Source organism: Bidens hawaiensis, unplaced genomic scaffold, assembly GCF_021521415.1.
Source record: "Bidens hawaiensis isolate Kalapana, Puna unplaced genomic scaffold, B.hawaiensis_p1.1 tig00057797_1, whole genome shotgun sequence".
NCBI lineage: Eukaryota > Viridiplantae > Streptophyta > Magnoliopsida > Asterales > Asteraceae > Bidens > Bidens hawaiensis.
The window spans coordinates 1-19,245 of NW_027500423.1; positions in this window are offsets into that span (position 1 = coordinate 1).

The following is a 19,245-nucleotide window of genomic DNA, read 5'->3' on the forward strand; positions in this document are numbered from 1 at the left end:
AATACTCTTTTAATTTAACTGAAATCAAAGAGCACATCTGTTTTCCTTTAGTCCAACGTAACACTTTTAATTTTTCTTATATCTTTAAATGCGTCATTCAAATGCCATTATTATCAACTAGTGACAAAAATTATTAATAATACGTAAAGATTTTACTTTGGTCACAAAATTAGTTAAAACATCTAATGTTATCTCGTTGTTACTTGAACCAATAACTTTAAATATGAGCAATTAAGGGTACAATTTAGTAAATACAACCCAAAAGTGAAGGAAAAATCTAAATAATAATATATATATTTTAGACCATATTAGCGACACTTTTAAAGTTTCTTAAGTTATTCCCAAACTCTCACAAGAGTGGTAGTTCCCTAGCTTATTGTCAAGCTCGGCGTTTGGGGGTTGATTTTAATGATCTTAATATTTCAACAAATTCCTCACAACAATGACGATTTCTCGATTTATCATCAAGTTCCGGGTCTTGGTGTCTATTTTAAGGTTCACCAAGGCTTCGCAAGACTAGCAATTCCTTGGCTTATCGTCAAGCTTAGTACGTGGGGTATCCTTTAAAAGTATTTTAACATTTCTCATCAAGTGATAATTGCAACAAAACCATTGGCTATAAAAAAAACCAATCGCATGTTTTTACTAGCATTATCAAACTTTACTTAAGATTCATTTTAAACCATGATGATACTATGAAAGTTAGCTACTAATAGACATAATGATAGTTATCAAGGTAATAGATACAAACATGATCAATTTGAAACAATCTAACCAATTTGGATGACTAATCTTTGAAGATAATGACTTCTCACAAAAGCTTACTCTCCTTAATCTATAAGGGTTGATGGATGTGATTGATTCCTTATTAATGGTGGTGAAAAGAAGTGGTTGGAGAGTATTGAATGCTCATCCAAGGGGTGTTCAAGTCCATTAAATGAAGGAGAAGAGAATACAATTTATAGGTTGATCAGACCATCAAGACATGGCCATGCTAAGCAAGGCACGGCCGTGACGCCATTTTTATCCTGCTGCGTTAATTGCTCGTGTCAGATCATAAACTCAGGGGTAACACGACCGTGCTAAGCAAGGAACGAATGTGTTGAGTTCCACAACTGTCCAAGCTTTTCCTGTTTTGTCCTTTTCACTTGTTTTGAAGGCATTACCGTGTTTTGGGAAGGCATGGTCGTATTTTGGGAAGGGATGGCCGTGTTTTGTTTCAGAACCTTCTATTTTGTCTTTTCTTATTGTATTTGATAACATAGGGTGTGTCTGGGTTAACATGACCATGTCTTGATTCCTTATTTTTGTCTTTACGTCGTATGCTCTAGGCACGATCATGTCTTGATTCACCATGGGGTGTGTCTTGTCGGTTTTCACTATTTTTCTCCATTTTTCTTCGTATTTCAGCTTGTTATATTACTTAGGACTATTTTTACCTATAGATAGATATTATAAACATTAGTGGTTATCTATTCTAATATAGTTGCCGAAATTACGCTTGTTTGGAGATATTTTGGCATTGAAAATATGTCTAATTTCTTATACATCATCCACCAAGAAATAACAATGGAGAGAAGAGGATGGAGGCCAAGTTATGGAAGACAAGGAGAGGTTCCTATAGATGCAGTTAGGGAATTAATGTGTTTACGCGAGAGAGTTGTCGAGTTGGTAAACATTAATGTGGCAGCGGAGCAAAGGAACCAAGAGTTGCATGATAAGGTCGAAACACAACGTTTCGAACATTATCATGTGGACCAAAGGATGACGAAGCTAGAAGACAACGTCGAGCGGCTAACGGTCGAGCTCGCTCATTTTAACCGGAACCAAGCCGAGAGAGCAACCTAAACCAACTTCATGTCAAGGCCTGCCCACATGCAGACCTTGTTCGGAGGAGGACCGAAGTTATTCATATAGTTTCCGATATTCCTTAGTTTTAAGTTCATGTATTTGTATTCCGAATCAATGAAATTTCAGTTGTTATGGTTTTAAATTTACATACCTAACTCGTTTAGTCCAAAATGAGCGTGAAACGAATTGCGGATTTTGAAGACGGTTAAAAAACGAAAAAACTAAAACAGATTGGGTCAGCACGGTCGTGCCTTGCTGACCATGGCCGTGTTGTGCATGTCTGATGGTTTGTATCCCTTGAAAATCAACTTTTTTTTTCACTTTTAACCGCACCCTTTCAAACCCTAGGCCACTTTGGGTGATTTTCAGGACATTATTCCACCAATTTATTGTTTCAATCACCAAGGTATGTCAACTTATTCGTTTTAGTCTCATTCTAAGGCTAGATTAGAGCCACTTCACTTTCAAACCGGTTATAATCCGAACCCTAGATTCAAGTTCCACCGAATTTGGGTTTTATTAGGACTGATTAACATGTCTAAACTAAGTTTACGTGATTTAAAGAGATTAATTGGTTTGATAAAGTTGAATGTAAACTAGTTTAAACATGATTTTAAGTCCAATTTGGTTAACTTTTGGTTCAGGTCGGGTTAAACCCAAGAGACCGACCCATGCCCGAAACCATTTGATAAGTTTGATGAACCGGTTTGATAAGCACGTTTGAGACTTCATAACTCCAAATTTGTGCAAAACATGGGCTGTGTTTCATCAAAACATCCGTGATCAACCGGAAAGTCAACCAAAATTTGCCTAAACTCAGCACGGGCCGTGCCTTGCTTCTGAAACCAAATCTGAACTTTTTAAATCCATCTTCTTGACTCATTTTCATCACTTAGGATGGCCCATTTTAACGAAAATCACCCTTATTTGAGATTTTCGGATAGGAATGCAGAGGAAAGAATGGCGGCCGCCCGTTTGCAAGTAATTAAGCAAAGGGTAGAAAAGGTCATACTGTATGGTTGTACTAATACAATTAAGGAAGTAGGTGAATTTGAGCATATGATGTGGATGGTCGAAGGACCATGGATGAGGGTATTCTCGGTTACTGAAAGGCCAACCACCCGCTGATCTCTATGAACGAAACACGTTAAGGTTTAGATTGGGAGGAGTATGACACGATTCAGACTTAACAAACTTTGGAATCAACATTGGTATTTACACAGAGGAAGAAATTAATAGCACTGTGTGGTTAGGTTCCCACCATACCTTCCCAGATGAAATAGGACAACCAAGTACGTATGTTGGGCGAATGAGAAAATGTGCTTGGGAGGACCTATTACCTCACCCAAGAGATAACTACAATCCAAGCGTTCCAAAAAGCACCAAACTAGAAGATCCTATGATGAGATATATCCACCACCTTTTAGGTCAAACCGTCACAAAACCCGGGTACCAGTGGAACACTTGGGAGCCTTCGAGATTTATGGGCACTATACTTTATCAAGACAGAGAGGAATTGTAACATCACTTACCTTCTCTGTTCCTTACTTGCTAAGAATGCATGGTCTGGGGTAGGGGTGCCTCTATTTTATGGTGGTTGTACTGTTAGGCTTTATGAAAAATATCATGTAGACACACAAGGGACACCAGGGCCGACACCTTTACTATTAGATTTTCAATACAGCTCAAGAATTGTAATGATCGAGGTGGTATCCCATGATCCATATGAGGTGCGGTTTGTGGATTTCTCGACCCTCACTATGGATCTGGACAACCCATAAAGAGTCCCGTTTCCATCCAAATGAGTGTCCACCTGGAGGACCTTTGAATGCTTGGAGTTTTACTTTAATGATGTGTTTGTTTTTGTTATTTTCGTTGCTTGGTGTGGATGTTTTAAGATAATTTTATTATTATTATATAAATTATTACTATTATTATTATTATTATTATTATTATTATTATTATTATTATATAGGATGCCCGCTTGTAGGGCGGTATGGGTAACTTTATATCCATATTTATATTGGGTCTTTATATATTTTTTGTATTATGTTTGTGGTTATGGTTGTACATTTTATGCAGGTAGGATTTGTTTAGTACTAGAACTTCCAAACAGCCGACAGGAAGACAACAGATGGCAAAAATTTTGTCTTGACTCGTAGGGAAGTTAAATTCCTTTTTCGCCTTGGTTCCATTTATTTTAAATCATTTCACATTGAGAAAAATGTGAGATTAAGTGTGGATAGGGGATTTATACTTGACCGAACCAATTCTAAAACCGAAATTTTTGAACAAATTATTCAAAATTCTGTTTTTGCAGCAACAAAACCTTAAGCTTTTTAAATATTTTTGACAAGCCAGAAACTAAGAAACAACAAGAAACATTTGAGAAAAATTACCTCTACTTTAAAATATGATAAAAACAAAAATATTGTTTGTAATATTGAGATTAACTTTATGTAAAATATGACGTTTTCACCCAATCCTTCCATTTGTGAGAATTAAGCCTTCATGCAGATATTCAGAAAAATACTCATATATTGTATACTTTTGAGTGAGTCAGGTACTTTTTGCGGATTAGAACTTGTCTTGAGAATTTTATTCGAGATCAGACGAAATGCTGCATAACAAGAAAGGTAATATATTTCCAAAAATCACATAAACCCTACACCTATCACCAAACCTATCCTACCAAATTAACCCTTTCACCAGTAGAAATTTAGCATTGGATTTTTACCGGCAGACCCTAAAGAACTGGAATGCATTCTTTCAATTTAAGTTTACTTTGTTGCCTACAATTCGCAAAACCTAGGTTGCCTCCATAACATAGGGAGATAATTTTTCTCTTTAGCAATGAGGTGAGGAAAAAGTGGCGCCAAATGAATCAAAGGTCACCATTTTGTGGGATTTCCAAAAGTGCAATGAAAAGACGAGCAAAAATATATGAACGATGTTTAAGCTACGGAAATTGGCCCCATGAAGGAAGATGTAGAGTAAATCAAACCCAATCCCAATACGAATATACCAAATTAATGAGGGTGGGGGCTATTAGGCTTAAAGCCGAATGATCCATTAGAGTTGGGAGTTATGTTCAATATAGGATTAAGGAAGATATGATCCACATCTTGGATAAAACCGGTCTTGACGATATGACCTTAAAAGAGTCATTAGGATTGAAAAAAAAAATTAAAAAAAACTGCTGACTCACCACACTTTGGGACGAAGAATGGAGCAAGGACAAGAAAAAGAAGAAAATATTGAAGAAGAAGCTAGATTAGTCGTATCCTCTCAAATACCTTTGCCAAAATACCCGACAAAACCTATCACCCACATACCAAAACCTTTGGAAATATAATGTCTTTTGACGCGTGCAGCGCTTCACAAGGTAGGTGGAGAATTGATCTCTCGACATGCCTATTTTCTGTAAGTCGTATCTTGGCTAAGAGTGTTTATACATACAACATTACGTGTATGTCCAGATATAAAGTCGAGTGTGTGTGAACATTGCGAGCACGTGACGTTTTGCATAAGATGAAGCTCATATAAGCAAACCGTAGTTTACGAATCATATACTAACACATTTTGCTCTTATGGAATACTGGGACTTTCTGAAATTTCTCGAGATATTTAGCTTCAGTTAACGTGTTGTATCGAAGAGTTTGTTCAAAGCTTGCTTGAGGATAAACATGGTTCAAGTGTGGGGATATTTGATTTATAAGAATTTATACATCTTTTCCACACAAAAATATCTCCAAATAAGCGTAATTTCGGCAGCTATATTAGAACCTTTAATTTAATAAATATGAAAATTGAGTGACTTAATTGGAACACTTTTTAAAGTTGTGTGACCTAATTGGAACACTTTTGAAACTTGGTTGGTATTATATGAAGTTGTTCTAATAAGATTTTTGTCTTTACTCCGTATGCTCTAGGCATTGCCATGCCTTGATTCACCATGGGGTGTACATTAGTGGTTATTCATTGGGGGCAACTTCATATAATAGTAACCAATTTCAATACATGGCATGTTAACCAAGACACGCCTCATGTTATAAAATAATAAGAAAAGACAAAATAGAAGGTTCTGAAACAAAACACGGCCATGCCTTCCCAAAACACGACCATAACTTCAGTACAAGAGAAAACGAGAAAACATAATGAGTTTGGACTGTTGTGGAACTCAACACAGTCATGCCTTGCTTAACACAGCCGTGTTACCCTTGCGTTGTACGATCTGACATGGGCAATTAATGCAGCAGGACAAAAAAGGCGACTTGGTCATGCCTTGCTTAATAGGGCCGTGCCTTGAGCGTCTGATCAACCTATAAATTGAATGCCCTTCTCCTTCATTAATGGACTTGAACACCCCTTGGAAGAACATTCAATATTCTCCAACCACTTACTTTTACCACCATTAATAAGGGAATCAATCACATCCATCTAACCCTTGAATATTAAGGAGATCAAGCTTTTAGGAGAAGTCATTAACATCAAAAATTAGTCATCAAAATCGCTTAGATTGTTTCAGTTTGATCATGTTTGGAAAAAAAACATGAATCTTGATATTGACACGGACCAAATTGAATATTAATAGTGATTGACCATTTTAGAATAGGAATTATCAATAATGTTGTAAAAACAGATTGCTGGTGTTCATCCACTATGATCGGTTAATCACTAGTTAAGTTAGTGTGCAACATAACCAATCTAAACAACTCCTGAGTGGTTATTACATGAGTTCTATAATTATTCAAGGGTTGTGTGGGTTAATACTTGGTAATTCAAGGTTAATCCTTTGAGACTCAACTAATCTTAATTGGTGTTTTAGGCATAGTACAAGGGGTATTTTACTAAAGTATCAATGACAATTCACTTAGCAGTTTAAGAGATTGTCTCATATTTAAAGTGATTTAACTTATCTTTATCAAAAACCACTTGCTTACATAAAATGTTGTTTCAGTAAAGGGGTCAAGTGTTATCTCTTTCTTTAATTATCATGGATAACGTGACTAACGATGTTATCCTCACATTTAATCACCATAGCAAGTTCAAAATTACGTGTTTACTAATCAATTATTAAACCTAGTCAAGTGGAGTTTTAACCAAGATGATACCCTTTTATCTTTGATTTTCTTTCCATCTTAAAATATAAAAACCCAAAACTATTATTTTATTTTCTCCTAGAAATTATTTACCAAAAAAAAAACAAAAACAAAAATGATATTTGCTTCCGGTAAAATAAATACAACGATTTAGTAGTAAAACTCTACAAGTGAGTTTGTGGGTCGATAGTTTGTTCTTACCTATACTTTACTAGATATACGATAGGGACACTTGCCTATTTGTGTGTGGTTTAGTTAAGATAATAATCATTTTTATAAATTTAAAACTCAACATTGCGTGAACAAACATTTGATAAAATTAACATGTTTTTATACCATACCTATAGCACACTAGTAAAGAATAGAATTCATACCTTCGAATGGCTTCGATTCGCGTGGCCTACTTATCTCCAATTGATGATCGCGATGCTACCCCTTGGCTTTTGCCTTATCTAAATCGCTCTGCGTAGTTTTAAGGAGTGGTTTTTAATTTGGGGCTTGAATATCTATAAAAAGACATTTTAATACCTTTGGGCCCTTTGAATATTTGGGCCTCGCGCCACTGTACGGCCAAAAAACCGGCCCTGGTGACACCATTATTTTTGCAATTTGTTAAAACTTGCTTTAGAACTCATGTATTACATGGTATTAAATAAATGATAAAAAAAATAAAAATTATTTAATCAATGTGTACATATGGTATATGCAAAAAATTTTATTAGATATTATAATAAATTAAATTTCACACTTACAATTCACAAATCTGTAAAAAAACCTTCTTGTATACAGTTCATAACTCGTGTACGTATTAATTATATATTTACTAATTGGTAAACTCATATACACTCACATAATCCTACTATTCATGATATGTATGATTTTCTAAGATTGGTGTACAAGCCTTTATAGCCTTTCATTACTTACATAGATTGTGTATATCTATAAGTTACATGTGTACTTTTCATTTTTGTTCTAGAACCTCTACGTGTCATCTTGATGACCACCGGTAACACAACTCCTACATATTATTATGTCCTCTCTTTCAAGCATAGCTTACTAAACAAGAGATAGTTTAATTACTTTCTACAATCTTCTATTGCAATCTTCACTTTTCTTCACGTAAGTAACATCATTATTTTCTATTTGCTATTTGGTTTTTATATATGTCTTCATAATATCTGATGTGTGTGGATGTTAGGTGATGTTGTATGTCGTATGATTGCCTCCATTTCAAGTTCTTGAAGGTAATGCTTTGTTCGTGTGTCTTAATTTGATTCCAATTTTTAAGGGTTCTAGGAATGTGTAAGGTTTTTTTTGGCCTTTTTATAATCAGCATTTACTTGGTGTTTCTTTTGACAAAACTTTATATTCACATTTTACCTCAATTTAGAATGCTCTATTTCTATCGTTGTTTATTCTTTTACCAATCAACCAAACCCTTTGTTCAACTCAGTGCTCAAATAATCCTCACATCTAATAAAAAAAAGGTGTGATCATGATCTTTTTTATAAAATAAAAGTATGACGTCTCCTTGATTAAAATTATGAAGGTAAGAAATGACTCTAAAAAAAGTACACTACAACTTTTACTTTTAATTTGAATGCAACATATTTGCAATTGATTAACGACAAACCCTTTGATATTTCAAATAATTTCAAAAATGCCCAAAACAATACTATTTTGTATATGAGTTAATATCAATTTTCGCAGTTCCAAAAGTACCCCTGCAATAGCTTAGACCTTTATTAATAATTATTGTTACATCACTTTTGCTAATGCTTGGAATTTAGTCACCTACTAATTAGATATTCACTTTCTCATTGTTTATGCTTGTCTTTAAGTGAATCGCTTTCAATTTTACTTGCAGGTATTGGTTTACTTCCGGCCTGTTACTAAGGTTAGTTGACCTTAGTTTTTAGCATTCTGTTACTTTTTACATAAAGCTAAGCAACATAGTGCTTAAATTTATATATTAATATGTTGATCTAATAAAGCTTTAAAGTAGCAAGTAAACTGGCATGTTAAAAAGTCAACGTATAGCTTAATGTTATATATGCAAAAGCCAACTGTAATTAGTTTCATATGGTTAAATATGTTTTCTAACGCAAAAGTCAATCCGGCCTAAACGGGTTAATTTCGAAAATGTTCAGTTTCATTTACCTCAAAACCACATGGTACAGAACAGAATAGAAAGTAACCTCATCTTGGGATAAAGTCATTTTATAACTTTAATATTTTATAAATAGCTAGGTTGATATTAACTAATACGTGTACCTACGTTTGTTACTCCGCTAATATTGCGATAACGTCATTGAATTTACCATCATATGTCTAGCTCATGTAAATGTACACGGGCAGTTATTAGACCCGTCATCGTCTTTCTCACAGCCGTCTGCACAACAAAATAGGCGTTGTGCTTCTCTGTTTCATGCGTCTACCTCCGAGCCGTCATTATACATGGACAATGGCGACTGTGGTTGTGTATGCGAGCACTGCAATGCATATTTTTGGTATGATGAACGTTGTGTTTCATTGTCTGCAAGGGGGAAAGTAAGATATACCCAATGTTGCAAGGAAGGTCGTGTAAAGCTTCCCTACCAAGGTCGCACAACTCATCAATCATTGGCCTTTTCAACCAACCAGACTTCATGACAAATATACGCGCATACAACTCTCTGTTCTCTATGACATCGTTTGGCGCGAAGATTGATGAAACTATAAATGATGGACGCAGTCCTTATGTATTTAAAATCGAAGGCCAGATCCATCATTGGTTAGGCAGTTTGTGTCCAACTGATAATGAAAGACCACGGTTTTTACAAATGCATGTGTACGAAACTGATAATGATATTTGCAACAGATTGCATTCTTTTCAAAACAATTGTCAGTCTCATCTTTACGAAGACATTGTATGTTTGCTTTGTAAAGAGTTAGAAGAATGCAACGAGTTAGTTAAGCTTTTCCACACGGCCAGGGATGCCATTAAAACTTACGATGCCCCTAACTTTTATGTTCGACTATACGCATCCGTTCATGCGTTGAGTTACGATACGCCTTCCAAGAACTCTATAGGGGCTATCATCACTGATAATGATTCATCATCTGCTGGCTTTGACATAGTCATTCGTTGTTGGAGTAGCGGCCCACAACGTATAAGCAAAATGCATCCTCTTTACATGCCGTTACAGTATCCTCTTTTGTTCATTTTCAGTGAAAGTGGTTGGTCCCCAGAAATGCGTCTCATTTCAGATGGTGGTTCAAAAGACCGCAAGATACCGACAAACATGTTCTACAGCTATCTAATTCATGATCGCCATGAATTATTCGTTCTTTTGTTAAGAGGCGGATGCCTATTCCAGCAATACTTAGTAGATGCATATGTCTGTATCGAGCAAGATAAGCTGGATTACATAAAAGCTAATCAACATACTTTTCGTACTAACTTTCTCAATGGGGTTCATGATGCAGTATTACAAGGAGACACCGACGCTCGAAACGTAGGTCAACGCACAATATTACCATCCTCATTTACAGGTGGTCCTCGCTACATGTATAAACATTATCAGGACGCATTAGCAATTTGTAGAGTACATCAAAACCCACAGTAGTTCATTACTTTCACTTGTAATGTAAAGTGGCCAGAAATAGAAAGATGCATGTCCCAATACCTTACTCTCAAAGCTCAATACCGACCTAATATCATAGCCAGAGTGTTTCACATGAAAGTTAAGTCATTACTCAAATTTCTGAAAACGCGACAGCCTTTTGGTCCAGTTTTTGCAGATCTATATACCATTGAGTTCCAAAAAAGAGGGTTGCCTCACTATCATTTGCTGTTATGGGTCGCTCCTTCAAGTAAAATAAGAAATCCACAAGACATTGACAACTACATCTCAGCTGAAATACCTGACCCTGTTGTTGAGCCATGTTTACATAAAGTAGTTTATGAGTTATTAATGCACGGTCCATGCTGTATTGCAAAGCCCTCTTCACCATGTATGAAGGGTGGATCGTGTTCAAAGTCTTTCCCAAAGTACTTTCAGCAAACTACCTCATTTGACAAAAACGGTTATGCACGGTACAAGAGACGACCAGGCATGCATACAGTTCGAAATAATAATATTGCACTTGACAACCGTTATGTTGTACCTTACAATCGTCGGTTATGCTTACATTTTGAAGCCCACATAAATGTCGATTACTGTGGTTGGATCATGTTGATAAAGTACTTATTCAAGTACATTTCAAAAGGCGCAGATCGTATACGTTATACCATCAAAAGATCTCCCGCAACACTAGCAACCATGACCGACATTCCCAACGGCCCAATTGACGAAATAAAAATGTCTATGCCTGTTTCATATGTCCTCACGAAGCATCTTGGAGAATTCTCAACTTTGTAATACACAACAGGAATCCCGCTGTACAAGTACTATCCGTGCATCTGGAGGGTATGCAAAGGCTAACTTTTAGGGATAGTGACCATTTAGATAACGTCTTAAGAAACCCGTCTGCTGGAAAAACAACGTTAACAGAATGGCTACGTAACAATCGTTATGACAGCACCGGTCGTCACTTACGTTATGTAGACTACTTATCAGAATATACATGGGATACAATTGACAAATGTTGGATTCGTAGGTCAACATCAAAACAACCTGCTATAGGACGGCTCATTTACATACATCCAACATGTGGTGAAACATTCTATATACAAATGCTATTGGCACATCAAAGAGGCTGTCAAACGTTTGAAGATATTCGTACTGTCTCAGGCTACACATTCCCAACCTTTCGAGAAGCATGTGAAAAACTGGGATTGTTAGGAAATGATAACGAATGGTCAGCTGCATTCACTGAGGCTGCTCGATGGGCAACTGCATCAGAGTTACGTAATTTATTCGTTCATATGCTATTATATTGCGAAGTCTCAAGCCCTTTGAAATTATGGAATAAACACTGGCAGCAAATGGCTGGCGATGCCACTCATACTCACGGGTTAATAAATACGGAAGACTTAAGCAATATGTTCTTTATGAGCTTGAGTTGCTTCTTCGTACAGCAAGCCCACCATCATCTTTGACAGCGTTTGCATTTCCACTACCTGAAGAACGCCTTCTTAGTTGCATAAGAAATAAGTTATTGCAGGACGAAAAAAATTATGAAAGAGAGGCATTAGCGGTTGAACACCAGTCGTTAAGAGCACATCTAAACCACCAACAAGCACAAATTTGAGCATGTCACATCAACATTAGCATCTAATGGTCAGGTACTTGCCTTTGTGTATGGTGATGGTGGTACCGGCAAAACTTTCCTTTGGAACACTCTTATCTCTGGTCTACGATCGAACAGCCAAACTGTTCTTACTGTAGCAGCCTCATGAATCGCATCATAGTTATTATCGTCTGGAAGAACCATCCACTCAAGATTCAAAATCCCAATAGACATAGACAATAACTCCACATGCAATGTCACGAAAAATACTCAACTAGCCCAACTAATAATGGAAACTACACTTATCATTTGGGATGAAGCACCCATGAATGACATAAGATGTCTAGAAACCTTTGACCGGACTCTAAAAGATCTTTTGAACAACGCCGACAAGCCTCTTGGTGGTAAATCAATACTTTTAGGCGGAGACTTTAGACAAACACTCCCTGTCGTTCGCAAAGCTTCAAAGGAAACAATCATAGCCTCATCGCTACCAAGATCATACTTATGGAACAAACTGAAAATGTTCAAACTAACTGACAACATGCGTGTCCATAGGGAAAACTTGCAAGCCAATGAGGTACGAGAACTTTCATCCTTTTGTACATGGCTTTTAGGTATTGGTGATGGCACATTAGGAACCCCGGATCAAAATGACCGAGCAGGGTTCATTTTGTCTAGCAAGGTTGTTCTTCATGCCAAGCAAGGTTTGTTTACTAGCAAGCTCTTGGCTAAACCAAGCTAATGAAGCCAAATATTTTGGAATATCTAGAAATGTTTGATTAATAAACACTTGTCCGAGCATGCCAGAATAAAGTTGACAAGGAAATATCTTAAGGACTTAGTCAAGCAAGGTTCAACTCCGAGCAAGCTGCAGTGCTACCAGCACAAGTCTATAGTGTTACCAGCACACATTAGTTTTTTCAACAAGTTATTTATTAACAAAGAATTGAAGGGATTACTGAAGAACAAGTTTGCTCGTAGGATCATATCGAGTAAAGTTTGCTATGGTCAAGAGGATTGAAGTATGCTAGGAGAATATTTTCGAAGGAAAATATTCTAAGTAAAGTCTACCCGGAGAACTGTTCCCCAGCACACTTTGGTTACCAGGTGTGCTCGAAGAAGACAAAAGCTACAAAGCTTACTCGAAGACCTGTTTTACACTTGGAATCTTTTGTAATATGATTTTCTGATTATGTATCAATCATTTAGGTTTCTAAAATGAATAACAGCTGTCAGGAGGCATGCCTATAAATAGAATCATCTAGGGCACGCCTCTTAGAGAGACAGACAAACCCTGAAATATCCTCATAATATTCCTGACATTGAGTGTGACGGCTGTTCTTTAATTTTGTACGGACAAACTGTAACAACTCGGGTTTTTCGAACTTGTAACTTAGATCCGTTACCCGACCCGCATTTAGGTTCGGGAAATTTTACCAAGAATATCGTGTTTTTCGAGATAATATTATTTTATTAATATTTGTTTATCATATTTATTTAAATTAAAATTTGAAAATATTCAATTTTCACCCCACACTAAACTTTAATCTCTTTTTGTTTCCACTCTAATCTCCAAGGACCTATCTGCAGTATCTGATTGTTATTATTAAATTTCCCTTTTACCCAAACCCTTAAACCCGAAAACCATAGACCCGTTCAACACCTTGGACCGCAATTCTCGTAATAAAATTTGAAATCAAATCAGGAAACATGTTATTCTTACAATAATCAGCCTATTACACAAGTGAATTAGGAAACTAGAATCGTTTATTATAGGTATTGCGTATATTAACAGCCGTCATTAACCCGTTTATGGTTACGCATTAAAACGATTATAATAATTCAATTAATCCCTCACACACCTCCCTGCAATCAGCGCGACCATTAACCCTCAAGAGATTTCATCACGTTAGGAGAGCAATGACCTGTTCGTGATACCTTGTTGGCCGCATCTTTCATGCTCGTCGTTCACCATTGATTCAGACCTGTAACTGGTAATTAAATCGTTTAGCATACTCGTTTCAATCCATACAACATTAACCCTAAGGTTAATTAATCCAAAATATAACAGATTGAACAATTGCAGTTCTAGGGTTTGGTTTGAATTGGAGATTATCTGATTTCGTATGTTATAAATAATCTACTTCTTTCAGTTTACGAGTTAGATACCTGCCTTGATGGCAGGTGCAGGTTTGGTTAAAACGTGGGATCCGGCTTTTGCGCGGGTTCGAGTCCCTTGAGCACCAGTTTGTTTTCTTCATTTTTTTGTTAAAGGTTTTAAGTATTTAAATGGTTTTTAATTTCATATTAGATATAAAATAAATGCCATTTTGTTAAAACGACATCACTAAGTTACGTTTTCATATCCATAAATCGCATTAGGAGTTTTCGTTTATATACATGTATCATAGTTATATATTAATAACAATAAACTTTATTTTATTAAAATCCCGACAATGCTAATTCACGTTTTCTCATCGTGAAACATTTATATAAGTTTGGCTTGTATTTATTATATATATATATACATATACGTATATATAAATGTATTATTTTTCTTTTTAGGGAAAAGATAACATATTAAACACGTTAAATATAACTTTATCGTTAAGGCTTCGTTAACGATTCAAAATATATTTTTATTTAAACATTATTATTACAATTTATTTATTTACTTGTATTTATACTATATTAAACTATATTCATTTATTTAAATTGTTTAGTTATATACTTTAGCTAGTACAAAATTTATGGTATTTTGTGATGGTTTCTTTAAACAAATAATAACAATAATATTGGTTCGAAATGATAAAAATAGTAAGCAATCGTCCAAATCTTTAACTTGCATTATATTTAATTAAATATCATATAATTATTCTAACTCGTATTTATTAATATTTAAGCTAATATAATAATATTATCGCAATATCAGTCATATTATTCGTCGATCAATTTATAAACTCTCTAATTCCAAAAATAATTCAATTCCCATAAAATCTTAATTTATTAAATTTATGTTAAATCTTTATAATTAATCTTATTACCATTATTAAACTAGGAATCCTCGACGGCAAATCCTGAAGGGTTCAATCATTCTCACATCCTCACTCGTATTTTTGTGCATCTACTCACGTGAGTAATCACTCCCTTATTTTACTTGTTTTCAAATGTTTTGGGGACACTTGCGTACCATTTATCATATTATTTATCTTATTATTTCTCAAACGCAAACTGTGATCTTTGTGCTGTGTATCAATTGAATGATTGCATGTTACTTGCTATTTGCTTACTTGCTTACTTGAATCGCATTCGGAGAGGTCCAGCATAATTTCATTATAGTATGATCATACGACCGTCGTAGGGTCCGGAGCCCGATCGCATTGGTAATGGTTTCACCGACACCTCATTTTTGGTAACCAATGCCCATTCGCATGGCAACGGTTTAGCCCTTTCTTTATGGTTGATTGTTTATGTATGTGATATGGTTTAATTGTTTATACTCACAGATAACAGTTTTGCCTATTATTTTTATTCACTTATATTATTATATATTATTACCATTTTTGTTGTGTTAAAACTAGTGATCTACTCACTCAACATGTGTTGTTGACAAACATATACTTTGTACGCATTTGCAGGTTATAGATTTGGATTGCTTATCGAACTGAAGCTCACATAGAGATGACTTTAGGATAAAACATATACAAGAATAGTTGGTTTTGTATTTGTAATTTTCCTTATTTTTGTTGTATATGAATGTTGTTTGATAATAAATAAATTAATTAGATATTGTCGCTTTATAATTTCATGATAGTAACCTTGTGAGCTGTGACAATCAGTTCACGCCCCGGCATTTCCGCCGTAGGTTGGGGTGTGACAGATTGGTATCAGAGCCGAAGGTTTAAGATAGGTCGCTATTGGTGCCTTAGTAACATGCTTAGGAACCCCATACGTGCTTATTTGTTTACCTTATGTGTTCTATTTGATTGTTTACAGCTTACATAATTACCTGTTAGATTAAATACTTATTAACTGCTTAGCTGATTGTTTATTTTATTGTCGTGGACACACACACAACTCCGAAGCTATGCTTCACTTTCAAAATATTTTATGACTCCGAGACTACGTCTCATCCTCAAAATATTTTTATAACTTTGAGGCTACGCCTAAACCTCAAAATATTTCTATTTAATTTTATTAAATTGTCTTTTATTGTCGGAAATTTTCTTGAGAATTTCCTAGCTTTGTATTTGCTCTTTTTCGCTTAGAACTAGGGAGTGTGACAAGATTCCCCGCCATTGTGGGATTGTCATGCGACCGACACTTTAAACGTTTAACGTAACCGGCTAAACGGTTACACCATTTATTTTGTTTTATTATTTTTAAATGTCTAGTCGGGTGAAAAATCCATGGGACGCCATGGACACGCCAACTATTCATTTTCACAATTATTATATTTACGATATTTGGTTGGAGCATTATCACGCGTTGTGATACCCGAGGTACTTCAACTACTCATACTTACATTTGTCATTCGTTATTTAGCTTGGTCGGTTAAAACGGCACGTAACACTCATGGGCCAACAAAATACCATGGGAAACCCAATATATCAAGAAACTTACGTTATTTATTTATTTATTTTTAGTTTTTTATGTATTTTATTTTATTTGAAACAAGTTACGATTTGACTCAATTACTTAAGTATTCAATTACATCGAACCAAGACTTACTGATTCAATTCATTCACATACTCACGAATATTTTTATTTCCATAATGGAGCACAAATCATTCACTCACTGGGACTCTGTTATCACAAGTCCATCTAAACAACTTACTATTTAATTATCTAATCGGTTATCTCGCACACATACTATCACCTTCACAAATTATCAAGAGCAATTAATCGCTATTTTCTCATACGCATATTACAAATTCATCAAACTATCAAATATAATAAAAGTATTATTAAATACCTTAATATTTGAACAATATCCCTCATGTTCATGATTATCACGTTATCAATTAACGAACTTATCACAAGTAACTCAATACCCCCAATAACTATCAATTACATCTCGGTTATCACCCCCAAATCTTAAGTATTAACATTTTTAATTTGTTATGCTTCGACAAAAATCTCATATCAAATCACCTCATTGATTATATCAGCTACTTAACAATTTGTCATATAGATTATCGCATTTAAATTCTGACTTATCCTTAGGTCATGATTAACGCTAGCACAACTTATGTCGAATATCACTATTTCCCCTAATAACTAATAAAAATTTACACAACTTATTATTTATACTCATTTAATCTCAATTTACATAATTATAGAAGGATTTCTATATCAAACAATATAGATAATATATTCTCTACACCCGCTTTATGACCACAAGTACTGTCAGAGAGATAGCTCCTACAATCTCTAGAGTGTAAATTCTAACTCAAAACGCTAATGCAATCAATTTAATCTTGTTCACTAATTTCTTTTAGAGCAATTTCTATACATTTACCCTTACTCACCCTCATAACAACGCATTGTTCTTTACTAATTCACGCCGAGTTCGAATTATACCGGCACCGTACCGTACTACCCATGCTCATTTAGCTTAAACCTATCAACTCTATGCCTTTCAGGCTTTCTTCATGTAACAAGGTCGTTCTCGCTTTTTCGATTCTAGACCCGCAAGACTTAATTTCATCGAGCTTAGCTTAGCTAAACCTCGTTTTCACAAATCTATTCGAGGTGCCCCAAATCATTCGATCTCAATTATTTAAGTTTTCATAAGCTCAATTAACAAAGGTGTTTTCAATTAAACCAATCGTAGTTATGTTTTCACAAAGAAGATTTTTATCGTCTTAATCATTTTCGTCTAAACGTATTTTGTATTCAATTATACCTTAAACGATTATTTGTCTAAATTAGTTATTTTGGAACAAACCCAACTTGGAAAATTTATCATTTTAAGTATCTTCTTTCGCATACGATAAAATTTTTCTTATATTTTTCAAAGATCAATATCGTTGGTTGTCGTACTTATCTATACGTTTGGTTATACTTAATCAAAATTATAGGATTTGGCTCATTAACATTTCATCAACTGATCAAAATATTTAGATCCTCATAAATCGAAACAAAATTTTTTTTAAAAAAAAAAATTATAAAAGACACAATTTCGACAGCCAGTTATTAGTTGACCATATTATTCAATTTGTTTTTTCTCATTTACCTTGTTTGATTATTAATTTATTGACAACGTGTCAACTTCTACTCTCAACTTTGATTTTTAACATTTTTGTATGGCGTGTATATATTGATCTCATGCATTACAATTTACCTTTCATCTTATAATTTTTTTTATTATTAATCTCTAAAATATAAACTCAATTTCCGAAACATAAATACAATCAACTAAATCGTGTTCATTAAACTAATTGTTGGTAATTTTAATTCATTTACCCATGCTTATTCTCATAATAACATCAATAACAAACGCAAGTCCTAACATCAATTATATGCCATTAATCAAATTAACAATCAATCTTAGCCAAAATCTTAGCGTCTCAAACAATAAACTTTACGTCAAAATCCACTCGTTACGCTTCACTTGCCACTATAACCATTCAATCCAATCCTCATATCGTATTATACCCAATGTAATCGTTCAGTTATCTTGTTAATACTTGCCGCGTACCACAAGACGTTCCACAACCGCCTATACCGTCTAATTCTAAACCCCATGCTATGACGTTTGCTCAAATTTTATATGCTGCTACCTGTAGTTACTACAGTCATGGAAATCCTAATCACCTACGCCATGTGTGTTCCCGATTCAATCATATTCAGCAAGTTCAAATTTCCAAACTTATTCTATTAGACCCATACTTTCCAACCTAATCAAATTATTGCGATTCGATCAACTTCAATTATTCAAGTTTTAAAGATCTAATTAATCAAGTTATTCCAATTCAGATAAATTAAATCTATCATAACGAAGTTTATCAAAAAAGATGTTTTTGTTATTTTTTATCTAAACATATGTTTTATCTTTCTCAATTAACAAATC